We start from the raw sequence: 26,707 nt of genomic DNA on the forward strand, positions 1-26,707 counted from the left end.
AAAGGAATCATTTGTTTACTCAGAATGACTTTTTCCCACAGCACCCGAAGTTGGAATATAATGCAATTTTCGACAGTAATAGATTTTCAACTGCAACCTATAAAGTCTGAATTTAAACACTGGGGCCTGAGCTTACACCAGGCGCAAAGCAGCACACAGCACAAGTGGCATTGCCTCTGCACATCACCACGATAGAGTTGCAATGAAACAAAAAAGATGTTCTTGTAGTGTGGACTTTTACCTTTAATTGAAGGAGATATAAATATATATCGCACAAACCATTTAGGTATTACAGCAGTTTGTACACATAATCTCTTCATCTTCAGTAATTGAATAATTTAAATCATGATTATTCTTAATGTAAAACATCACATCTCAGTCCACCCAGCTGTAAATGGGTACCAGCCTTGGTCAGTTGGTGATGTAATTTGTGTCTGACTGGCATCCCATCCAGGGGGAGTCAAAAACTCTCACCTGCGTCAAGCTATGGAATCCAGGGATAAGCACCAGCACCAACCATCCTCAGGGCCTACTCTTCCTACCGATGCCCCTACAAACTTGGCCAATCCATACGTGTGCGTGGGATGCCTGTTAAAGTGCTGCATATAGAAATGTAAAATTTGTGTTTCATCTGCCCCGCCTCCCTTTTTCTTCATCACCGTGAAGATTTTGTATACCACCATCTTTTATTGTCAGATGCAAGCCTCAAGATTCTACTAATTAATAGAGCATGAAGCGTGGGGAGATTAGATACAAGTCATATAAAGTGACAGCGTATAACCATGACTCATATTTTTATAATCCTTTTACTGTTCCCATTTTTTTGCTTGGGGTCGCCACAGCAGATAATGTGAACTCGACAAAACACAAGAAGTGACTGCATATGTTTTTGTGTATTATAAGCATGCCGTACAGTGTGCAAGCCTCCACAGCAATTAGTCTCCTGACTGGCGCAGCATGCGTGTGATAGGATGTATTCTTCCGATCCCCGTGTTGCTTTATTTCATCTCAAACTATGTCGCCAGCTCTTCCATAATTTCACAACTGCTGTGCAGCAACAACTCTTAATGACATTTATTCATAGTAAGTACCGATAAATGAATCAAACAGATTATGCCCCTTTGCTCCCCTATTCCAACTTCAAAGAAAGAGACGGGTGAACTTTCTCAGTAGTTAGCTGTCTGTCTTGTGAAAACATTATAAAAGCAACTTTCTTTGCATGAATTATTTATGTAGAATGCCAAATGAATCATTGCATTTGCAAAAAAAATAATGGGTTTCTTTTATGCTGTGAAAAGGCACTCAGCGAACAGGACGCTGTTCTGATTGATTTTCTTCAGTGCTTATACTCCTCAGTTTTACAACATATAATTTTCACCCAAAAAGAGTTTATCACAATGTGCCAGTTGGAGTTTGGACTTTGAATTAGAGCCATTGTCAGAGGAGTGTTTTGGCTGATAAAGAAGAATCTGATTCTGTGAATAACAACTTTTTGTACAGTTTCTGCAGTTTCTGTGTGTGTATGTGTGAATTTTTTATTTGTATTTATTTTTTAAATATGCATCTCTTTTATGAAATGATTCTCTCTCTCTCTCTCTCTCTCTCTCTCTCTCTCTCTCTCTCTCTCTCTCTCTCTCTCTCTCTCTCTCTATATATATATATATATATATATAGATATATAAAATATACACACACACACAGAGGTGCCTTTATGAATCATTGGTTGTTTGGATCAGAAATTTCAGGTTAATATATCATATAGCAGATGAACACACTGATATTTGAGAAGTGAAATGAAGTTTTATAAGATTTACAGAAAGTGTGCAATTATTATTTACACAAAATTAGGCAGGTGCATAAATTTGGGCACCCTTGTCATTTCATTGATTTGAATACATTTAGAACTAATTATTGGAACACAAAATTGGTTTGATAAGCTCACTGACCCTTGACCTCCTTACACAGATGAATCCAGTCATGAGAAAGGGTATTTAAGGTGGCCATTTGCAAATGTTTCTCCACTTTGCATCTCTTCTAATGAGTGGCAACATGAGAGCCTCTAAACAACTCACAAATGACCTGAAAACAAAGATTGTTTAACATCATGGTTTAGGGGAAGGATACACAAAGCTATCTCAGAGATTTCAGCTGTCAGTTTCCACTGTGAGGAACATTGTGAGGAAATGGAAGACCACAGGCACAGTACTAGTTAAGGCCCGAAGTTGCAGGCCAAGAAAAATCTCAGATAAACTGAAGCGAAGGATGGTGAGAACAGTCATAGTCAACCCACAGACCTGCTGCAAAGAACTACAACATGATCTTGCTGCAGATAGTGTCTCTGTGCATCGTTGAACTATACAGCACACTTTGCACAAGGAGATGCTGTATGGGAGAGTAATGCAGAGGAATCCTTTTCTGCGTACATGCCGCAAACAGAGTCGCTTGAGGTATGCTAATGCACAGTTCGACAAGCCAGCTTCATTTTGGAATAAGGTGCTGTGGACTGATTAAATTAAAATGGAGTTATTTGGACATAACAAGGGGCGGTATGCATGGCTGAAAAAGAACACAGCATTCCAAGAAAAACACTTGCTACCTAGAGTCAAATTTAGAGGTGGTTCCATCATGCTGTGGGGCTGTGTGGCCAGTGCAGGTACTGGGAATCTTGTTAAAGTTGAGGGTCACATGGATCCCAGTCAATATCAGAAGATTCTTGAGAACAATGTTCAAGAATCATTGACAAAGCTGAAGTTGTACCGGGGCTGGATCTTTCAACAAGACAATGACCCTAAACACTGCTCAAAATCTACTAAGGCATTCATGCAGAGGAACAAGTACAATGTTCTGGAATGGCCATCTCAGTCCCCAGACCTGAATATTATTGAAAATCTGTGGTGTGATTTTAAGCAGGCTGTCCATGCTCAGAAACCAAAAAAACCTGACTGAACTGTAGATGTTTTGTAAAGAATAATGGTCCAAAATACCTTTAACCAGAATCCAGACTCTCATTGGAAGCAACAGGAAGCATTTAGAGGATGTTATTTCTGCAGAAGGAAGGTCTACTAAATATTGATGTATTTTTTCTGTTGGGGTGCCCAAATTTATGCACCTGCCTAATTTTGTTTAAAGAATTATTGCACACTTTTTGTAAATCTTATAAACTTCATTTCACTTCTCAAATATCACCGTTTGTCTGCTATATGATATATTTAACTGAAATTGCTGATCCAAGCAAACAATGATTTATAAAGGAAAATCATGGAAATCATCAGTGGTGCCCAAACTCTTACCTACAGCTGTATATTCAGGAATGTTCTTGAGGTTTTTGCAACTATGCTGCAGCAAATTGATGGTTCCTCTGCTTGTCTTTTGTTCACCACTGGGGGCAGCACTACATACTCGTTTTTTCTTCTGCATGCCTCCCGTCTTGTGTACCAGCATGGACTCCCAAAATCTCCCAAAATTTCCTGTATAATTTCCTGTATTGTCTATTGTGTTGGTAGCATGGCCCAAGCAGAGGGTCACCCTTTTGAGTCTGGTCTGCTTGAGGTTTGTTCCTCAAATCATCAGAGGGAGTTTTTTTCCTTGCCACTGTCTCCTGTGCACTTGCTCTCGGGGTTGGTAAGGTTAGACCTTACTTGTGTGAACCGCTTTGAGGCAACTTTGTTGTGATTTGGTGCTATATAAATGAAAATAATTTAAATGAATTCAATTAAAATACAGTTGCAGACAGTGCAGCATAGAAGCACAGAAGAAGAAGGAGCCAGCTCTTGTTAGCATAGTACAAATAATACCACTGTTGGACATGTTGATTTTGTTTCTGCCTCACAAAGTTAACATTTTAAGTCTCATGTCGATCTTTGAACTTTTCCAACATTTTAAAGACATGGAAATAGGATGAAACAGCATTAACCCAACCTATTTATTATGTTAAAACCAGGCCATTGTATGGTTCATACTACATCTAGATGGATTCAGGGATTCTTACATTGATGTCCTCATATCTATTGCTTTAAAATCCATTTTCAATTTCTATTAATTATTTTTTACACCCCTAGTGTAGTCTTTAAAAATGACATTCACGTGGTGTATTTTGGATTGATCTGTTAAAGCAGAGCAGGTCACCACTGGCTGTGTGTCTGTATTAGGGATGTGTATGTGTAGTGTTGTGTAGCAGGGTGTGTAACCGTGATTGGAGTAAGCAAGGAGGGGCTGCTGTGTGTTTGCACTCGGCTGCCCTCAGGGCAGAGGTTCAAGTCGGCATCTCAGGATCAATCCCAACCTGAGAGCTCAGCCCCCTAGCAAATAAGAAGACTCTGGGAAAGTAAGAGGGAGAACACGAGAAGCTTGTGGAAGGAAAACGTAAGCGGTGTGTTGATTTTGCGTGCTGGCTGTGTACTCAAGCACACAGAGCGTGTGTGTGTCAGTTATGATGTCTGATGAGCATATGTATTCAGGTCAGGAGTTTGGTTTTCTTTTTTCAGAGCCGCTGTCTGTATGTTTTGCCTTTGAGCCGCAGCCAACACGCAACGTGATTCACTTCTCAAATTGACTATGAAATAGACAGTACAGGCCACATATTTTGCAAACAAGTCCATCAAATCAATATTGGCATCTCTTCCTCTACAGGTCCACAAAGTTTACAGATTTCATTTCTATGCAGTGGCCCAGTGATCTTCTGCACCCCCCCCCCCCCCCCCCCCCCCCCCCCCCGCAAGCAGCAGGGAGCAGCAGCATGTTACTGAGCTCGCAATAAATCGTCTGCTACATGTCATTAACGATTCTCTTCTCAGTGCGTACTAGCCTCACAGTGGGCCGTAGGCAATCATGTCAGGGAATATTCTGGTAGAAAATCACTTTTGACAAAGCCTACTGGGGAAACATTTTCCTGTCTTCCCCTTAGTTTTATTTTGTGCCTTTGTTTTGCCACATGTAGAGTTCCAACAACAACAAAAAAAATTTGTTGGTTCTCAGTTCCCAGACAGCACACGTACATCTCCCTGATGTATCGTTCCATCTCTGAGATGTCTCTGTAAGGTCTTCTGCTAATTGGCAATATGTCACCAAGACGTCTGTATTTAGTGGAGGACAACCATTAGACTATGGTTTAAAGACTTAACAAAAGTGACAGTTCTAGACTAGATGCTATAATCACGACCTTTATTAGTAATAATTAATGTTTGAAATATTTTAGGCAACCATTTTGTGTGGAAAAATTTTTAAATATCTTCCTTTTTTGTGCTTGTGTTAGTGTATAATGAAGAGCCAACTTTGTTATTAAATATTTTTAAATGGTTTATTTTAAATCAAACTGTCAGGGCTCAACAGTAATGCTTGTTCACTCGCCATTAACGGCGCTGTCAGATTTTCACGCCCCTCACTTGCCCGACGTAGCAAGTTAATTTTCAACTGCATTTAGAGTGAAATCTGGTCAAAAAAAATCAACATACTTCAGTGATGTTCTTGTGGTAGCAGAAGCATTTTTGTGTTCAACTGTTTTAGGATAAATGAAACCTGATTCTCTAAATCCGTGCATGTTCTCACCTCGTCTCCGTGCGTTGTCGTAGTGAACAGACACACACAGCTCCACATTTGGCACCGAGCACAAATAGCATTTTAAAAGCACATTATCAGAGGTCGACCGATTATCGGCCAGTTCTGCCTTGAGTTGAATGCTGACGCATAACTTTTTAAAAACAGATCGCCAGTCAGCGACTCTTGTCCGTGGGCAGAGTGCTCAGCTTTTTGTGTGTGTGTGTGTGTGTGTGTGTTTACAAAGTCCAGTCTCTCATTCTCTCTCTCTCTCTCTGTGAGTGAGCGAAGCGGTGCAGAGCTGAACAAAGAGAAAAACATCTGAAAAGCAGAGCAGTGATTAAAACAATAAATCCTCCAGTGTCCATAAATGCTGTTACATCCAGAAATTAATGGGGTTTTTTCCGCAGATGATCCATTCCATGTTGGAGGCGTGGCTTTCACCCGACTACAGGGGAGGAGGGGGCGGGAGGAGGTGGAAGTTATATCCATCCAGTGTTGATGTGTTTTTTACCATGAACATTATTTATGACCTATGCATACATCAAATGATAGGAAATATAAAAAAAAAAAAAGACATTTGGATCATATTTAACTTAAACTGCTGTAAGTTGTGGTTCTTACAACAGTGGATTGCAAAACATTACAAATCTTTTGCTATAATTTATTGCTCTCATTTATTCTGCTTCACATAGACCCAAAAAATTGGTTGACTTAACTTTGGAAATAAATAAATAAAACAGAAAGGAGTAGGTTTTCTTAAATTTTATGCTTATATGGCAGAGCTGTTAACAGGTGAGACATGCACAATAGATTGATTTGAAATATGGTTGCAAAATGTTTCTGTGCAAGTCAAATAAAAAATACAATTATACACACATCTTGGCTACTTCCTGAACATAATGACTGCATAACAGATGTTATGGCATGTGTAATCATTTTGTGATCGTTGTTCAGGAAGTAGTCGAGATGCGTGTTTCGGGTATCATGCTGCTGTCAGTATCGTTTGCTTTACTAAGCAAATTTAAAATTTCCACCGTGAACATTAATGGGTTGAAATACAGTGAGCACACACAAAACATGTCCAAAGTCACTTCATGACTGAAACATTTTTCTTTTTGACTGTTTTGGTCAGACTGCAAGGACTTCAATATTTGCATGATTCTGTAGATGTCCCAAGGCTATTGCGTTACTAACTCACCTTACTTGAGGTTAATGTGCACTAACCCCAACCCGCATCCTGATGCTCTTACATGTCCCCTGCCATGTGAGATCATATGAGATACTGACTTAAATGTAAACATTTACGTCATCCAAATTCAAAACAAATACTAAGCCCTGAACTGTCTGCTCATGTACAGGCTGAATAAGTGAAATAAACCAGAAATTTCTGAGATGTTTATATTGTACTTAATAAAGTTTCAAAATGCACTTAATTAGCTCCAGTAAAAGCTGCTGCACTAGCTGTAGCTCTGTCCATAGTGTTACCTTTAAGAGTCAAGTCTGTGCCTCCATCCTCCTGCCCTGTCCTGGCTCAGGTGAAGCCTGTTCCAGACTGCTGCCTCAACATCTGCCCCAGTACCGTTCTCCAGGGCAACATTTTTCAATACAGAGGCTAAAGACAAGACATAAACACAGAGACACTGCATTAAAATCTAATCTTTGGCTGGATTGCCTCTAATTAAGCACAAACATTAATCTGGTTAATTTCTGGATTAGCGAGTGTTTGAGTTTAGTTGTGAATATTAAAATCTTGTTAGCAACTCGTGGGACTTTCACAGCAGTATATAGTGGATGGGCCATTCCTTTAGGCACTTTTGTTACCCCTCCCACACCAGTTTAGTTGAGTGGCAGGCCGTGGTGTAAACAGCTTGCCACACACCCTCCAAACTGTTTTTTTTTTTTTGGGGGGGGGGGGGGGGGGGGAATTGTTGGATTTCCTTCCTTAAGGAACTATATTGCTTCACTTCTTTCATGCAGCTACTTGATATATGTGCACACTGCTGAAGAGCCTCCTCTGGTGACAAACTTTCCTCATACTTATACGACAACTCACACTTACTTGGGAAGTTGATTAGGTAGAAATATCAAATCCCTGGTCACACTTTTGGGTTGTTTTTCCATATGTCAGCAGGTGCCTTGGGTAAAATAAAATACTCAACCACAAAGGATGCACATGCAAAATACAAAATACTGTAAACAGAGAGTGTGTGTGTGTGTGTGTGTGTGTGTGTGTGTGTGTGTGTGTGTGTGTGTGTGTGTGTGTGTGTGTGTGTGTGTGTGTGAGTTGCTAAAAGGATGCTGACTCACTCTGGCAATGAATCTACGGGGAAAAGTTACTCCTTGAATACTTTGCCAATTTTAAATCTACAGTTTACAGGATTTAGGGCTTTTTTTGAGCAGATATTAAATATAGCATTCATAACCATCTGTTCATTAGTATGTAATCAAAGAGAGAGAATCGAACAGAAATCGACATGTTTTCATAAGCTTAGAATGAGCCCTTCGTGTTTACATAGGAGCGGGCCCCCTCACAGAGGCCCCCATGTTGCACCACCATGTTAATACAATAGCCCAAAAGGAATATACACTAAAAAAAAAAGACTCGTTGGATGAACTCAATTCAATTATATGCAGGATTTCTATCTAATAAATGTATGTAGTCCCAACTAGGTGGTGCTACATATATTTATTAAATGGAAATCCAATCCAGAGTCAGTTTTTTTAAGTGCTCCATTTTCCACATTTTGCAGCATGGCTGGAAGACTGAAGAAAAAATGAGCGTAATCAGTAGTTTTTGTCCACTGGTTGCTAGTGCAGGCTAACAAGTTTTTTTTTTTTTTTTTTCCATTTCTGGGAAGTGGATAATCATATATTGCTTATAAGAGAAGGACAGGGAGCATGAATCCCTGATGCCAGAGAAGCCAAAATGTGAAGGGAAACAATACGGTGCATAATACCATCTACACCCTCACCACTGGATGACTTCAATGCATAATACACAAAATAACATCTGAGTTTATTGAATTTGAATTTGAGCTAGCGTGAATGCTGAAGACGTGAGGAGGACTGTACTTTAATCATTCCTAAACAGCGCTGGCTGGTAATTTATGCAAATTAATGTGCTGTGTCTGTATAGACATATGCTGCGTTTACAGTGTGTTTGTGTCTTCATGTATGGGGAAAAAAATACAAGTGAACTTCATGTCAAGGGCAAGTTGAAAAAGGGAATATGGTATCTGAAAGGTAATTTGGCTCTCCAGAGGTAAAAGCCTCAGCTGTAATGGTGCGCTCAGGTAAAAGCTTTGCACGTATGGGGGACACATGTGGCTGATAGATAAGAGAGGAGAGCAGGTTCCCAACCTCATATACGTGTATGGGGTCTGTGCCTGCGTTTTCTGTCGCCGATACAGCGTCAAAGCTAAAGCCAGGAACAGCACTGTAATCTACAATGATCCCCACTGCCAAAAAGAGAAACAGAGTGAGACAGGTCCACAGAGACGCAGCAGTCAGGAGACATGGCAGCCGCTTGGCTCTCAGTTATAATTGATGAGTCAAAGTCTTCCTGCCTTCCCTCTGGGGGTAGGTTCAACTTTCCCCCCCTTACCCACTGTGGTGGAGCCAAACATCATGGCACACAAACGCCTTCATATACACACATGCACATGCACTCTCCACCTCCAGAACAATTAATTTTATTTCATTGATTATCTATCTGCTTTATCCTGTATGAAAATCAGCTTTGTGTCTCCAAGTAAACATCAGGTTGCTATTTTGTAATTTTTATAAATCTTCCCTGTCTTTTTTCCCCACCCATCAGTTTTTCCCCCTTTTTCTTTTTTTTAACTGGCTCATGTACTTTATGTATTCCCCTTTGTCCTTTTACGGGGTCTGTCTAGGGGCAGAAGGTAAAAGCCATTTTATAAAAATGTCAATGCAAACTTGATTTCTGCACACTATCCGCCACCACCATCCTCAGTCGACAGAAGGGGCGCAGAGATGAGGGGGGTGGGGTGGGGGGAACAATCAATTAATCTGATCAAGCGCTTTAGGAAATGGAGAGTGTAAGCACTCCTAGGGGACGGATATCCATCTCCTTGGGATGATTGAATTACGCACCGAGTGAGAGTTGCAAAGCAGGGAGGGCTGGAGAAATGAGGTGGTTAAGGTGACTGAGGATGAGATAGAACGTGCTGGAGAAATGCGCTTGCTGATGTACACTTGATATTAGAGAGTGAATGATGGAGAGACAGAGAATGAAATGGTGAAAAAGTGAAAGTAGGGTGAACGAGAGATGAGGTTATTGCAGAAATGGCAATGGAGAGAAGCCTTATTTGTCTCTTTTCCTCCCTTTTCTCTTCATCTATCATTTACATTTTTATGTGTCATAACTTGTGGCAGCATTTGACAGCTATATTACATGGCATGGCACATCATTTTGCTTTGGAGTCAGTTCACAGCTGAGTGCTGTCGTAGATACATTTGTCATTCTTAGCAATAAATTGTCATTTTGTATATATGGACAAGTAGCGGGCGTGAAGAAAAATTTGAATTGTTGACAGTGATGACTAGAGACCATATCATGATGCTGGATGCAAAAACGGGCTGCATTCATGGGTGCAAATTAATTTGGGGCATGTCTGATTGTATGTTATTATTTAAACGGTGCAAAGTACCTGTTGCACTGGGAGCAAAAGGGTTATACGTACTGTGGTTACTAGGCGTGGCCGTGTTGTAGTCTGAAAGTTACACCATACCAAAATGTAGTCAGAGTGGCACCTGTTTGCCCCTTTACACCGGAGTGTGCCAAGCACTAGGCATGTTGTAGTCTGAAAGTAATACCAGCTAGCTTTTAATCTGGTGTGTAACCAGGTACTCAGCACTGTGGTATTAAGAAAGTGGACACAAGTGAAAGGTTTGCTCGCACATTAATGAATTGGCTTCAACCTGCACACAGCCGCCAAAGCTTCCTGAGGTAAAGCAGTGAAGCAGTAAGGTGTGGTTTGTTTTATTTAATTTAATGTAAACTCTTGGTTGTTTGCAGTTTCATTATCACTTTTGTCATGTATTTTAGGGTATATAATGTGTGTTGGTGTGGGTGGGACATCTTACTGAAGTGTAACAGCTTTGAGCATGCATGGCTGTTTGTTAATATTAAAAGATTTAATATTAACGCTAATGCTTGGTCCGTACTGTCAACACCTCAGTCTGATATTCCCATACAGACGGAGCAAACAAGGCTAATAATTTGTTTATTGTTTGGCTAGATTACTTTATATAAACAAGCAAACTTACGGTATTGTCTGAATATGAAAGCTGCTGGCAGTTTTGGGCTTGTAATCAGGTTTGCTTCACCTCCGTGAAGAACTTGCTAACAGATGGTCCGGTCGTTAGCTGGTAAGCTTTCAATCTGTGTGTTTTTTCCAGTGCTGTTTAGATATTTATGGAGTATGTTAATGTCTTACTTGTTTTTTCTAATTGTGTTTTTAGCTTTCTGGTTTGTAACAAATGTGATACGCGATCCGGACAGATTGTCATGGTAACTGTCTGGTATGGGAAAATATCAGACTGGAAATCAGCTAATGTGTGTGGGACATGCCGGGGCATGTCGCGCTGTAGGACATACCGCACTTTCCAGGTGCTAAAGCACTGCCCTCTGGCGGTCATCCAGAATTCATAGAACCGTAGTTTATTTTCAAGGCCAAGCAGTAAAGTACACTTACCCAAGCCATTCTGTTTGAGTTCTTCCATTGGTTTGAAAGCAGAATATTATATTTTAACATACTACTTAAAAATAAGTTGCAATACCTTTTCAATGCTATATACTTGTAGCATTATCTGTTGAATGGGCACCATATCTCTGTCACTTCTATATTAATGATTTCTTATCTGCTGTGAGCACCAGAGCTTTGTTGGAAAACCTTTGAATTGTCAAAATGAAATCGGGTTCACAGTGAGTTTTCTTTAACTCTCTGGCTTAAAGCTGGATCCTCTTGGGGGTGGATGGGGGAGCATAGTTCTGTGTCATAAGGAAAAAGATGAAACACAATAAGAGAAAAGAATATGAACAAGCCCCCCTGGGCTTTCTCTGAGAGAAGAAGGGAGTTTAGATTAGAGGATTGGAAAATGCACCAGCCATTCAAAAAAGAGGGGAAAAAAGTGAGTAGGGAGGAACGGATGATTGAGGCGGGAGAACAAGGTCTCCAACAAACAGCAGCTTTCCATCAAGGCTTGCATTGGCTGTCTCTCCGGAGGGAGAGCATTTTTGAATGACTGCTGGGAGGCTGGAGTGGTCACCCGATGAGCTGCTCTGCTGCCATGCTGCTGGTGTGACTGCAGGAATGGAAGGACTGTTAGAAGTGAGGACTCCAGCAGAGACGGCTTGTCTACGTATTGTGAACTGCTACACCGCCTGCTGCCCTCAACCATTATTCATTGCAGATGAACACCACATGAAGCTGATGATGGTTGTTTAGCTCGTGGGCCTTCCACCCAGGCTGTTGTATAAGATGCAAGAGAAAAATGGATCTTCAGAGAAAATGAAGGATCATTTCAGACATGTTTATCTTTAAAGATCGGTTACAATGTGAATCAATATCAACACCATTCCCCTCGTTTGGCTGCTATCAAACTGGTAGCCTTTTCACAGTGGAAAACAAACCTTTGCCAAGCCTCAGACAGCTCTGTCTCCAATTCTTTTGTTATTTTTGAAATATCTTTGCTTTACCTACACAGGAATATTCTCTCAAAATTGTTAATATATATACCCAATACCAGAGCCAGCAATTTTATTCTGTGAAAAACTCAGGACCTATATCTCCATGTAGACTGATTGGGCTGTATCTTGATGATCTGTTGTGCACAGTGTGAAGTACATAATGTAAGAACAATTGAGGCATGTTTATCTCTACTTTGCTGCTGAGTTGCAGGGATCAAAAAGGTTGTATCAAGCCCATTAATGAATCATAGATATGTTTTCAGCACAGCATGGAGTAAACCAATCAAATTGTTATCTGTGTGTTGCGAATGGCACTGTGGGCTCAGTCAGTGACAAAAGTGACAGGTTTTCTGGTGAGGGAACAGTTCTGCATGCAAAACATGAAGGTGTGCAGCAGGACATTTATGCAGGGAGCATCCACATCAGATATGGTGACTGACAAACACACACTAGCTGTCTTTACGTGGAATTTGAATTGAAAAACCATAGGCCGATATCAAATCTATCATTTTGCTCTAAAATTCTGGAAAAGGTGGTTTCATGGCAGCTCATGGACCATGTTACTGAGAATAATCTTTTTGAGCCACTGCAGTTTGCTTTTAGAAAATAAAAGCACACAGACGGCTCTCATTAAAGGGGTGAATGATCTTCTGCTTGCAGTGGATTCAGACACTACTACGGTTCTGGTGCTGTTAGATCTTAGTGCTGCGTTTGATACCGTGGATCATCATATTCTACTCAACAGGCTGGAGAATCATTTTGGGATTACTGGGAATGCCCTTGCATGATTGACATCATACCTGACCAGTTGTTTTTGCTGTTATTTGTACAGTAACACTACCTCTAACCTTAGTGACATGAAATTTGGGGTTCCACAGGGGTCCATCTTAGGTCCCCTCCTTTTGTCTCTTTATATAGCACCCCTTGGACACATATTGTGGCACTTTGGGATTACCTTTCATTGCTGTGTTGATGATACTCAGTTATACATGCCAATAACCGCTGGTAATCTCATCCACATAAAATCTTTAGAAGATTGCCTTCCATCAGTGAAAAGCTGGATGTCTACCAATTTCCTACTTTGAAACTCTGATAAGACTGAAATCATGGTTCTTGGTCCAGTGAGACATCGGCATCAATTTGACCAGCTAACGCTTTGCCTAGGCTCATGTGTGATACATCACACTGACAAAGTGAGGAACCTTGGGGTAATGTTGTGTGTTGGGGGGGTGTGGCTGGACATTTTGGTGTTCTTTTCTTTTCTTTGCTCTCCAGGTGGTATGAAAACTGATTTGTCTGTGGAGAAGGTGCTGGCAGAAGAGTCCTTCACCCTCATCAACAGTATGTGCAGCACCTGTGGATGGTGCTCACGTGCAGCCTTAAAGACTTTCAGCTGAAGCAGATAATGAGATGGCGTTCTGCATTCGTGCAGCCTTAAAGACTTTCAGCTGAAGCAGATAATGAGATGGCGTTCTGCATTCGTGCAGCCTTAAAGACTTTCAGCTGAAGCAGATAATGAGATGGCGTTCTGCATTTAAGCCATGTGTTATTCAAGCAGAATTGCCGGGAACTCGACCTTGTGATGTTCGTTTGTGAGACGCTGAGGACCGCGCCTGGGTTTGACACATCGTGCCTCTGAAGGAAGAAGGGTGAGGGACACATGCTGTCAGCACAGATCAGAGGTGATTAATTATTTGACTAATTGTTGATAGTAACTTGGTATTTTGTGAAAAAATAAATTGTTTTTGTTATTGGAACCGCTTTCTGGTTATTTTAGCGCTGGGTTCCGTCAGACGCAGGTCCGCTCCTCAACCCGCGTCGACACATAACAGTAGTTCCCGGCCATTCCATAATGGACCCAGTGGCAGAGGCGGTTCCTTTCGCCGAAAAAGTTCAAGAACACTTGGAGAAAATATGGGAGCAATTGCCGTATCTCACAAGCCAAATTGGGCCTGCTGCTCCAGCTGCGGCACCATCGTTACTGGTGCAGATATCTCCGTCTCCCAGAGATTCGGCGTCTGAACTGATTGTTTGTCGTCCGGAGCCTTATGCGGGAGACGTTGAAGCCTGTGCTTCATTTTTGATGCAATGTTCTCTGGTGACGTATCTCCAGGTGTTCTGGGACAGGCGAAATACTACACACAAAAAAAAAAAAAAAACTTGTATGGGCTAATGTTTCTTTGAATAGGGGTTATAATTTGTTTGGGGAGTCAGAGGCGTGTCTGGTGGAGTGAACGTTAGGCGGTTAGAAGCCCGTCTTGGCTCACTTAATCGTTATTTTTTATGTGTATTTAGGTATTTTCTGTTTGGGTTTTGGGGTGTTAGGGGCGTTTTTCTTGGTTTGGTTAGGGCCCGGTTCCACTCCAGCCTCGATGAGCCTTTGTACCGTTCGTCATTGGTGTTGCCGGGGTGTGGTGCAGCGGGAACATACCTCAGTCGGAGGGGTGGGCCAATCTGTTGCCGTTCGCCATTTCGGTAGTTCCACCCCTCCCGAGAGGCTGGGGTATGGTCAAGTTGGGGCACCGGACGTATTTCCGGTTTTCCGCTGCGCCTTGGGGTTGGGGCTGGGTTAGTTTTTCCTGTTCCCTTCCCCGGCTTGATGTTTTGAGCCGTTCGCCAAAATTGAGCCGCCGAGGGGCTCTGGGAGGGACCTGGGGTCTTTCGGGGTGCCGGGGAAGGTAACAGGGTTTAACGGTTGTTTTATTTGCCCCTGGGGTTGTTTAAGGTAGTCCTCCGGGGGTTGGATTTTGATTTTGTTTTGTTTCCTTCCGGGTTCCACCTCCAGGGTTGATGGGACGGTCCTCTGGGGGGGAATTGGCTTGTGGGGCCGACTAGCCAGGTGTGGCCGGTCTGGGGTTCCGGGGTTGTGGGGAGGGTGCCTCCTGGGGTTTGATGGTACGGTCCTCTGGGGGGCTCCGTTTGCTCCATGTATACCTGGGGACCTTTGTGGGATTCCGGTTCTGGCTATTCCTCCTGGAACCGGCGGTAAAGGCCTTCTGGGGGGGGTTGGGCTCTGCAGGTCGTTCTGGGGGGGTTGTTTGTTATTTTTCTTTTATGCATTTATGTTTGTATTGTGTTTGTGGGGCTGTGTTGGGTTTTTGCGTTTGGGAGTTTTTCTTTTCTTCCCGGGGTTGGATGGGACGGTCCCCTGGGGAGGTTTTGGGTGGGTTTTATGTTTTTTCTTGTGTGTTGGATTGTACTGGGGACTGTTTTGGGGTTTTTGTTGATGCCAGCCAGCCTTCCAGCTGCGGTGCCCTGTCCTGCTGTCTGTGGTGGACCTTGGGAGCGTTGTGCTGTCTGCTTCCTGACGAGGACCCCGGAGGGAGGTGCTGTTCTCAGGCCTGGTCTGTTTGGTCGCTTGGAGGCTTCCCGTTAAAGGGGGGGTACTGTTGTGTGTTGGGGGGGTGTGGCTGGACATTTTGGTGTTCTTTTCTTTTCTTTGCTCTCCAGGTGGTATGAAAACTGATTTGTCTGTGGAGAAGGTGCTGGCAGAAGAGTCCTTCACCCTCATCAACAGTATGTGCAGCACCTGTGGATGGTGCTCACGTGCAGCCTTAAAGACTTTCAGCTGAAGCAGATAATGAGATGGCGTTCTGCATTTAAGCCATGTGTGATTCAAGCAGAATTGCCGGGAACTCGACCTTGTGATGTTCGTTTGTGAGACGCTGAGGACCGCGCCTGGGTTTGACACATCGTGCCTCTGAAAGAAGAAGGGTGAGGGACACATGCTGTCAGCACACATCAGAGGTGATTAATTATTTGACTAATGGTTGATAGTAACTTGGTATTTTGTTACGCAGTATATTTGAATTGTGATGAGAGTTGTGCAGCTCGCTTCTCACTGCCGTGGCATGCGGACCGGTGATCCTCCACCTGTTGTGAGAAGCTGCTCATTTGCATAAAGCTTAAAATACAGACCTGAATGTGTTGCTGATGGTGTGTGTCTTTTGAAGGATATTGGTTGTAACTGCTGACTTACCTCACCTCTTCTATCCTTCGCAGAGAGTCGGTTTGTCGTGTCCACCTGGCGGGGTGTTTGGCGGTAACAGTGAGTCCAGAAGCGCCGGGCTTCGATCATTTTGGGCGCTGGAGAGCGTGCCAGCCTTCACTCCACCAGAATGACGCTGTTTTAGTTTCTACACTTTATTATGCACCAGAGGGTGAAAAAATAAATTGTTTTTGTTATTGGAACCGCTTTCTGGTTATTTTAGTGCTGGGTTCCGTCAGACGCAGGTCTGCTCCTCAACCCGCGTCGACACATAACAGGTAATTTTTGATCCTACGTTGTCCTTTGACCTCCTCATTAGAAATGTTACGAGGACTGCTTTCTTCCACCTGCGAAATATAGTGAACATTTGTCCAAGACTGTCTATGGCTGATGCTGAGACCCTGATTCATGCGTTTGTCTCTTCTAGGTGGACTACTGCAATGTTCTATTTTCTGGTTTACCACAATCCAGCATTAGGGGTCTCAAATTGATTCAAAATGCTGCTGCTAGACCTTTAACAGGAAGCAGAAAGTTTGACCACATTACCCCCATTTTGGCATCTCTTCACTGGCTTCCTGTCCCTGTGAGATCAGATTTTAAAGTTCTGCTACTAACCTATAAAATTGTTCATGGACTGGCACCTCCCTACTTAGCTGACCTAATTAAACCCTACATGCCACCCCGGGCTTTGCATTCTTAGGGTGCAGGGCTACTTTGGAACTGGTCTCGACTTCTGCAACCCTCCCGTCCTGTGCACCGGCAAAATTACCTGTATTGTTGTGTTTACTCTGCTGATAGTCAGAGATAGCCCAAAATATAGGCAGCAAAACACAAGGAGTATGTGAGGAACTCTGTGTTTTATTTACATAAGTGTCCCATGTGATAATCCACCCAAACAGTGCAAAAAAACAGAAGCCCACACGTCCTGAGCAACAGGCGTCATCAAAATGCACATGAACAGGAAAAACACGCAGGGAACAGGATAATTCAGGAACGGTAAAGTACTCACAGATTTGAAGTGCAGAGACCAGCAAAGGTACAGAATGAACTGGCAAAAGCCACAGCCACGAGGACGTGATTAAATAGACACATAAAGTGACCGCATCATAAAGTGGCCGCCACAATCAAGGGGCGGAACTGAAGAGGCACGTGAAAGAACATAACACAGGGAGACAAACTGTTCTGAAATAATAACCGGTGCAAGACTAAATAATCATCCTCATAAAAATAATAACATGGACAACAAAATGAAAGCCAGACATTAAAATACGATAACCAGCAAACGGAAAATAAAACCCGGAAATAAATGATGTATGTAACAAAAATCGCAAAACATAAAGAGAACATAAGTGTTGTGTGGGCCACTGAAGAGGAGGTACTGCTGGCCCAACACCACCAGATGGCGCCCTGCTTGGAGTGCGGGCTTCAAGCACGAGAGGGCGCCGGAGCCACTGGGAGTGACAGCTGTCAATCTTCATCAGCACCAGCTGTCACTCAGCCAACTCATCACCATCTCCATAAAGGCCGGACTGCGACTCCACCTCCTCGCCGAGAAATCAGCTACCATTCAGGTAATCTTCTCTGCTGTGATTATTGTTGTCCAAGACATTGTTCTGTGTGCAGCCGTGTTCCTGTGGACTCTGTCGGAGGCTGGATTGGCGGACAGTGAGAGGACGGCGTTCTTCACCTCTCACTCCATCCAGGAAAGAGACCAACAGGAGCTGCACGGGTGAAATTGTTGCTGGAGGTGGAGGTTCTCTCTCCTAACTGTGTACAGACTGTGGGATTACTGAGTGTGCGACCTCACACTCATCAGGACTGTCTCTGTTCTCTGCCAGCAGTACCGGGTCTGACTGCTGAAGACAGCAGCCACCTGGGGCGCAGGGCTTGGCGGCTCCGGTGTTCTTCAGCTCCGTTGGCAGTGGAAGTTGTGTGGGATCCGGCTCTTCTCTCGCCAGGCGTCTTCTATCGTCGAGCCTGCCCACACGTCACCTGGTGTATGATTGACAGTCACCATATTGTTATTGTCTGTACGTCGTTGTGCAATTCACAACATTAAATTGTTACTTTTGGCTTATCCATTGTCCGTTCATTAACGCCCCCTGTTGTGGGTCCGTGTCACGACACTTTCACAACAATAAGGTGACTAAATACGATGACAATCAGACATAACTTATAACAACGGATGTGGACTAAAGAATAAACTGTGCACATGGGGAGCAGGTGGATAATGGAGGGACTGACAATTACTTTAAAGTAGGTGGCAAACCCATAATGGACTAAAAAAGAGTAAGTGAAAAAATAAAACTGAACTCCAACACTGTATATTCGTTTTGTAAATTGTTTTGTCAATTGTGTCGGTAGCATGGCCCAAGCAGAGGATCACCCCTTTGAGTCTGGTCTGTTTGAGGTTTCTTCCTCAAATCATCAGAGGGAGTTTTTCCTTACCACTGTCACCTGTGTGGTTGCTCTCGGGGTTGGTAAGGTTAGCCCGTACTTGTGTGAAGCAGCTTGAGGCAACTTTGTTGTGATTTGGTGCTATATAAAAACTGAAAAGAAATTAATTAAATCTAAGAGCCATTTAATAATCAGAATGATTGAGAATTAGAACAAAAACATGTCATATACTAAACTTGTCAATCAGAAATAAACAACTGATCAAAACTTAATTCAGAATAGCACAGGTGGTGCAATCCTCTAAAGCCGCGTTCACACCGGGCGCGATCAGACGCTACAAATTCGCGTGGGTCGCCAGGCGACGGACGCGCCTCCTTCGCCCGGTGTGTCGCTCTGCTTGGGTGGACTTTCGCTGCGAAAATTCACCCCGGTACGTCATCAAATAGGAGGAGCTTCCATTCCGCTCGCCTGCTCCGGTTGTCAGTCAAGCTAACATGACGGACCTTGATCACACGGAGCAAGTTGCTGTGGAAAGCTCCCAGTACAGAGAGTATCATTATTTGCTGCAGGAGCTGTGTCTGGATGACGGCCGCTTTCAGCGGCCCTTCCACCTCTGCGGGACCCAGTTTGAGGATCAACTGTCCCGTTCGCGTGTGCACATGTAAACAATAAAAAAAAAAAAGAAAAAAAAAAAAAAGAAACTCTACTGCTTGCTGCAGCTGGCTCTTCCCCCAAAAAACTCTGTCATAATTGTGTTTAGAAACCAGTCACCATTTGTTTTATTATACATCTGTGTAGTTAATTAATAAAATATTCTCTACAGACGATTCGCTCGCGCACGCACGTAAAAGAATAAAGAAAAGGAAAAAGCTCTGCTCCCGCTGCTGCAAGTAGGGCTGCTGCTCGCTCCAAAAACTCTGTCATAATTGTGTTTAGAAACCAGTCACCATTTGCTTTATTATACAGCTGTGTAGTTAATAAGTAAAATAATCTCCAGGACGATCCGCGCGCGCGCACGTAAAATAAAAATAAAAAGAAACTCCACTCCCCGCTGCTGTTCGCTCCAAAAACTCTGTCATGATTTTGAAATAAAGGACAAAAGAGACATAAGTCCTGCTCACAGGCTGCTACCAGATACAGGACATCTTCAGTCAAACTCCAGACATCTCCACGTCACTACATATTCAGTCCCTGATTGGTCATCGTGGCGCGACGAGACGAAAAAGTTCAGATTTTTTTAACTTTGAGAGGAGGGTGACGCGACGCAATATCGCGCCACAAACGCGCAAAACACTCAAAATCGCTTCACTCGCATCGCTTCACTCGCGTCCATCACGTCGCGCTGCGCGGTTTGGCGCCAAAACGCGTCCTTACATAGGGATTACATGATAACCTGTGGCTGCAGTTGCTCGCGTCGCGCCCAGTTGAACGCAGCTTAAGAATCTAATAAGAACACATTTGTGCTTTTTGCTACATAAATATTCAGAGCGCTGAGAACAGTATTGTGGCCCTATGTGCCACAAGATGTGAGGAGAATATGTAGCAGGTGAGAACGGAATGGGGGTCCTTTGAAATGGAATTGCGCAGGGAAATGTGCTGCTTTATACGCATGTCAAAATAGCCAATTCTGTTACTTTGAGTAATACAAAAAAATAGCTTTTATCTGTCAGATCATTTTTTACATCCATGAAAATACAGTAAGGTATATCTTATATATTATTTTCCAATTCTAAGGTGGAACTATGCTAGTATACTAAGGTATATCTAAATATCTAAAAAGGAAGAGTAAAATAGAAGAGTAGAAAAGAGTAGAGTAGAGCCACTTAGGTGCCTGGTCTTGAAAACCAGGGATGGTATTTTGAAAAGCTTTTTTATCCCATGGGAACTCTCCTTACCCACCCAAGCGGCTCAAGAAAAAAGTATATATAATAATAAATAATAAGACATAAAGCTAAGACATCATATATATATATATATATATATATATATATATATATATATATATACAACTTTTTCGCCCTATATTAAAAGTAGCTATCATATATAGTAACTTATGTATAAGGGACAGGGTAAAATAGTAGAGAAGCTTGAATCTTCGACTGGACTGGGTTGCTTGACGTGAGGACGTTTCGCTTCAAATCACAGAAGCTTCCTCATCTAAAATTCTTGCTCTGGTAGTCTGACTTCTGTCTTGACTCTTGTAGAGAAGAATAACCCAGAAGCCAACAAAAGCTGGAGTTTTTTAACCTAACCAGACCCCACCTACCGAGAGGCCGACTGCTATAGGCTAGTGACTAAACAATAGCTCTAATTAACACCTATTGTGCTCTAGTTAGCACTCTCCTAATGCCAGGACGGAAGCCTCCCCTGATGGCTCCCTTGACGACTCTTTCCTGATGACGTGAATGACTCATTACCATGAACAAAAGACTGAAACTGCTTTGACCTGAGTACCACATTGTAAACAGGGGACAAAGCGTGTCTGAGACCCACTCCGCGGTTAAGGCTGGGTTTCAACTGTTTTACAAAGAATGCTTCCTTGACACCTCTCTCAAACCATTTCTTCTCTCTGGCTAAGATTTTAACTTCCTTGTCCTCAAACGTGTGGTTAGTGTCTTTAAGGTGGAGATGAACTGCAGACTGAGGTCCACTGGCGACTTCTCTGCGGTGCTGGTATAGCCTCTTGTGTAAAAGTTGCTTTGTCTCACCTATGTAGTGTTCATTACAGTTTTCCTGACATCTGATATGATACACTACATTGCTCTGTTTGTAACTAGGGATCCTGTCCTTAGGGTGAACTAATTTCTGTCTCAAGGTGTTGACTGGTTTAAAGTAAACTGGGATTTTGTGCTGTCTGAAGATCCTCTGTAGTTTTTACGCTTTTACGCTTGCGACAGTTTTACCTTGCTTTAGAAACATGATGTTTTTTCTAGAAAATGACATTTCTGCCTTTACAAAAATGTATTACTCTGTTTTAGTATGAAGCACAAACAAACACACTGACAAAATACAAGGTTATTTCTTTAACATTCAACTTTAAATGATAATGCTAAATATCAATGTCACACAAAATTGATGAAAAAAGTGCTGTGTTTGGGGTCAATTTTGTGCATATCTCTGGATCTGTGCGGATTTTTTCCATGAAATTTTCAGTACCTGTCAAAGAGACTGTAGGCAACTCACAGATAAATCTGGATGGTGCTAAATAAAATAATGGCTTGTTCATGACAAATTCAATGCAAATCAGCAGTTAGGCTTCCTTATTTTTGAACTAGGCCTTATGTCTCATACCATAGTAATACAGGGGGAAAAAGGTCACTACAAACATAGTAAAATCCATCACAAATGACAAACCCCCTCAAAGTTAATGAGAAGCAAGTTATAACATCATAAGACATGCCCGAAAAAGGAGGCAGGAAAAAAACTTAGCACTTAAATTTTCCTGCCCCTACTCTAATATCTTATTCTTATTTGTGACCATGTAGGATATACTTTTTAACATCCTTCTGAACATTACCTTCTTGAATATTCTTACCAAATATGGGGGGGGGAGCCTTGCATGGCATTAAACAAGTGGCACCTTCATATCTTTGAAAGATAGTTGTACATCTTTTTGAAATGACTTTCTTTAAGTTCACAATCTAACCTATTCCACAGTTTCAACCTCACATTTGATATACACTTTTTTTGTGGTGTGACACGGCACATTGTTTTTTTTTTAAGTTTAACTTTGTCTGAAGATCATATCTTCCATCTCTGTTTGTGAACAGTGTTGAATGTTACCAGGAAGAAGATTATTTTTTGCTTTATAGAGAATCTGTGCAGTTTTCAGTTCAACCAGGTCCATAAGCTTCATAGCTTGTGATTTTAAGAAAACGTTTATGGATGTGTTCCTGGTGCTGAACATTATGTACAATCCTCTTTTCTTTTTTCTTTTTTGCAGTATACATATTGGTGGTCAGTTACTCTTGTATACATTTTGTTGTGGCTGCCTTTGTCCCTTGCCCTGTCTGTCCTTTTTGTGTGTTGTTCATTTGTTTCCACTCCAGGTGGCGTGCAAGTAGAGCTGAGGTACCATTCTCACCCTTGAGATTCATCTGCTCCTGGCACCTGTGAGTCATCTGTCTATGATGGTCAGTGGTGTACTTAAACCCCGGCTTTCAGCTCATCAGTGCCAGAATCTGAGATCAGCTTGAGACCACATACCAGCCTGATACCAGAACCTACCGAGAGATTTCACAGAGACTTCCTCAGTGTGAATTCTGAGCTTCCCGCAGCGTCTCTTCAAGGTAACCTGGCCACTCAATTTCCCGTAATAGACCTTTCTCTGACCTTTGCTGTTTCTAGACGCCTGCCTGTACTGGCCTCCATGCCGCAACGTCTGCTGGCTTCCACGCTGCAGTGTCCACTGTTCACCTGCCGTCTGCCACCAGAGTGCCCCGCTCTGCCTCCGTCAGCTAAGTTCCTGTTCATCTGCTTTCCTGAGATCCCGTACTCATCAAGCTCCTGCCTGTGAACTTCTGCTTATTCCTGAACTGTATTGAACTGCGCGCTGACCTAATAAGAACTTTTAAGTCATTCCTGAAGCTGAACTCCAGCTAAACTGCTGCTATATTGCATTACTGAACTCTGACCTCTGAACATTCCTGAACTGTGAACATTCCTGAACTAAGCAACAGTGCTGAACTCAGTATTTTCTGCTATTGTGCCTTCTGTGTTACAAGTGCATTCACTCACCCTTGTCTCCTCAGAACGTACCTCTGTCCTTGGCTCTGTTTGCGACCACCTGGCTCTGGCCCCTGTCCTGGATTCCAACCAGTTCCTACTCCACGGATTCCAAGCAGTTCCTACTCCACAAGCCTGGTTCCATTTGCACTGCAGTTCCCGGCTTCCACCACCCGGAGCAGGCCCTGTCTTCACTCTCCAGGCTCCCTCATCCAGTTATTTACTTCTGTTGCACATTTATTGTAAATAAATCTCCTTTTGTTCATTCCTGTTCTCATCATTGCTCCCAGCGTTTGGGTCCATTGCCTGTTTGCTTGGGCTCTGCCTGCATCCCTAATCATAACACATTTGCCCAAATGTTTGTTGAGATGTTGTCCTAAAAATGTTTAACCTGTCCCAGTATTCCACTACTCCTAGCTAACTTTGTTTGTCCATGTCTTATATGTGGCTTCCAGCACATTTTGTCATCCAGTATCACACCCAGAAATTTATGCTCATGTTGTAGAGATGTTGCGATGGAAATCGTGCAAAGGAGCAGAATAGCCTCCAAAATTAGACAGAGGACGGACAAAAAGGGCCATGGCTCGGCTGCTAAGGCTACAAATCATGTCCCTGAATGCGGCACCAGTACTGTCACCCCCCTCCCTCCCACAAAATAAGCCAGAGATCTATTGATTGGCACTCGTATTTGCTAGCGGGCTCCGGCTCAAAATGGAACCTTTAATTAACTTAATGGACCGGCTGCAGCTGTTTGCGAGCCAGTGAGGGAGGAGTACAAATAGATAGATAGTGAGACAGCGAGCTCTTCGTGCCAGCATAGAGAATGAATGGGGTTAACTGCAGACCCTTTTCATGATCAGTCTGGATGGACCGGACAGGGACACAGAGGGAGAAGGACACGAGAGTGTGTGGGCTAGTATCCTCTGTTGTCCCTTTGTCTCCTGTCCCAGCATCATAGCCCTGCTGGGACATTCTCATTAGGTTTTCTAATACAAACTTTGACCTGTATTGACCTGTTGCAATGGGCCACCATGTGTTTAACCTGCATCTCTGTGCAAGTTTTAGTGGGCTTTCACTCTGAACCCCATTGGACCCCACCATGACATTCACTAGTTAGCAGTCACCCTTGTAGTCAAAGCCCTTCCCAGACAGACTTTTCTTCTGTTCTCCACTTTTCATCCCTCCTTTTATGTTCCCATTCTCATTCCTGTCTACTCATCCATTCTGTCAAAGGTTAATTGGTTTGGAAATAATTCGATTCATTCTGAACGCTAATACTGTTATCATGCTTCTGTTTGAAAAAAAAGAAAGAGAAAGGAAAAACTACCCCCCACATGCACTTCAGCCTAATTTAAACTAAAGAGGAAGAAAAAAAAATCCAATTTAATCTTTATTTCTTTCTTTCTTACTCTGGCCCAGCCTTGTCCCCAGAAGTCTTTCCTTTAAATTATGGCAGAATTTCATTACCTTGAAAGCTTTTCTGCCCCCTCTCTCTGCTCCCCTCCCTGTCTCCAATAGTTTGAATGGATCAGGACTAATGTCTTTCTTGTAACCTCAAGGTCGGAATATTTGGATCCGTGGAAGCGCTCAAGGGTCCCTGTGATTAATGCACTGTATAAAGTACCTTGGAATAATGCAGAGGGTGATGGCTGCACAGAGTGATCAGTCGGGTGTGCGTATGCAAGCACACACACATGCGCGCACGCATGCGCACACACGTTCTACACCTGCTGGAGGTAGTTGTGGATAGAGGTGCCCCTATCAATGCCCTTGATGTGTATCATGGGAGGCATTCATATGCAAATAGGGTTACACAAAGACCCCCCCCCCCCTAGTGCCCCCCAACAGTGCCATACTTCCATCCCCAAGGAGCTTTATGTATTTGTCTCTTGACTAAATTACACCTTTACTTACACAAGCTTTGTTGAACACAACCAGGCTATTACGCCCCTCGGTGCTGCTTACAGGATGATGGATTTTCATTGTAGCACATCGTTCTTTGTGGAGTTTATTTAGAAGAAACTCCAACTGTGCTTCAAAGCTTCAAAATTTAAATTTATATTTACTTGTATGCCACCTTTGCGAATTAATTAGATTACACACACACACACATATATATATATATATATGTATATATATATATATATATATATATATCATCAAAGAAAGTGGGTTTTTCAGACTCTAGTATCTACAGTGAAACAGCCACTGCCTGATTTCTCCAGTGGCCTTGATGTGTGTGTGTTTTGCTGACACAGCTGCGACGTCTGATAAAAATATGATTTTCTCTGTTTCCGTGGCCACCTTGCAGAGGTCTTCTCAGTGGCTGCTGTTGCTGTTGTTGATGCCCTATTGATCAGAGACATGCAGGCCTTTGTTTTGAAGTTGTTTACAGAGCTGCAGATGGTATCTTTGCATTTGTTAATTATTTACATTTGATTCTTCAAATCTGATCAATAGCTAATTGATGTAACGGGGTCTGTTTTCAAGGAGAAAGGGACATCATCTTCAGTTCTGCAAGGAGTTTAGCTACAGTTCACGCTATTTATTATGATACTGCAGTAATAGAGTTTTAACTGGGTTAAAGACAAAGAATGAAAATCTGGATAATATGCTGTGCAGCTCCTTGTTCTGGTAACCCCACTTATTGTCCAGCAATAATCTGGAATAGCAAGATTTTAATGGAGTGGAGGACACATGGCTATTCTCTTGATTGAAGTGCCATTTAGAGTGGCTGGAGGCTGACTAGAATACACTTCTAATTCTGGTCTCTGGTGGGCTGCTGCTGAATGAGGCAGCCTTAATTTGTCAAAGGGTTCTAGAAGGTGTTCTGTGTCCATGTGCACAACCAGGCTCATACACATAAGTAAGATTATTTGTCCACTGTACAGTGGGGTAAAAAAGTATTTAGTCAGCTCCTGATTGTGCAAGTTCTCCTACTTAGAAAGATGAGAGAGGTCTGTAATTTTCATCATAGGTACACTTCAAAATGAGAAAAAAATCCAGGGAATCACATTGTAGGATTTTTAAAGAATTTATTTGTAAATGATGGTGGAAAATAAGCATTTGGTCAATAACAAAAGTTCAGCTCAATGCTTTGTAACATAATCTTTGTTGGCAATGACAGAGGTCAAACATTTCCTGTAACTCTTCACCAGGTTTGCACACACTGTAGCTGGTAGTTTGGCCCATTTCTCCATGCAGATCTCCTCTCGAGCAGTGATGTTTTGGGGCTGTCGCTGGGCAACATGAACTTTCAACTCCCTCCACAAATTTTCTATGGGGTTGAGGTCTGGCCACTCCAGGACCTTGAAATACTTTTTACGGAGCCACTCCTTTGTTGCTTG

The 26,707-nt window shown here is 42.7% G+C and overlaps 1 protein-coding gene across 1 annotated transcript in view; it reads left to right on the top strand.

The window, feature by feature from the left end:
• pacrg (PARK2 co-regulated) overlaps positions 1-26,707 on the top strand; it is a 348,747-nt gene that overhangs the window by 63,628 nt on the left and 258,412 nt on the right. The gene's annotated exons all lie outside the window — the stretch shown is intronic.

Source organism: Thalassophryne amazonica, chromosome 19, assembly GCF_902500255.1.
Source record: "Thalassophryne amazonica chromosome 19, fThaAma1.1, whole genome shotgun sequence".
In the NCBI taxonomy this organism is placed as follows: domain Eukaryota; kingdom Metazoa; phylum Chordata; class Actinopteri; order Batrachoidiformes; family Batrachoididae; genus Thalassophryne; species Thalassophryne amazonica.